Source organism: Oryzias melastigma, linkage group LG12, assembly GCF_002922805.2.
Source record: "Oryzias melastigma strain HK-1 linkage group LG12, ASM292280v2, whole genome shotgun sequence".
In the NCBI taxonomy this organism is placed as follows: domain Eukaryota; kingdom Metazoa; phylum Chordata; class Actinopteri; order Beloniformes; family Adrianichthyidae; genus Oryzias; species Oryzias melastigma.
Genome location: NC_050523.1, coordinates 13,463,540 through 13,464,210, shown reverse-complemented (window position 1 = coordinate 13,464,210; position 671 = coordinate 13,463,540).

Here is a 671-nt window from a genome sequence, read left to right as displayed (position 1 = left end):
ATTAAAATTAAGTTTAAACACAAAAGAATCCATTTATACCATGAACTTAAAAATTTGAGATTTAAATAGCACAATTTTAATAATCTATTATGCAAAAAAAGTAAATATATTAATTTGTTAAAATATGACTATTAGTATTAGGGCCACCATAAACAATAATTATATTACGATTTTTAATCTTGTTAATTCACGACATTTTTTTCCCCATAAATTTACGATTTTTAATCTCTCAAATTTACAATTTCTTTTCGCAAATTTACAGCTTTTAATTTTGTAAATTTATGAAAAAAAAACTCATAAATTTAGACTATGTGTTTTAAAGTCATAAATATATGACTTTTTTTTCTCGTAATTTACTAGCTTCTAGTTTCTTCTTGTAAATTTACAAGATTAAAAGTCGTAATGTAAAACAAATTTTTTTGCTTGTAAAGTGGTGTTTAAATTGGTCATACTAGAAAGACACAAAAATGAAACAAAGACATTTAAAAAACTGAAATTGGAAAAAAAACACTCATTTTGTGCTGGACTATCATCCTTTAACATAACATTATAATAAAAAAATTAATAATAAAATATTTTATATAAATATAAGTTTTGGGATAAACATTTAAGGTGACTTTTTAATCGTAAACAAACAACAATTTTATTTGAGCAAATAAACAACAGTAACT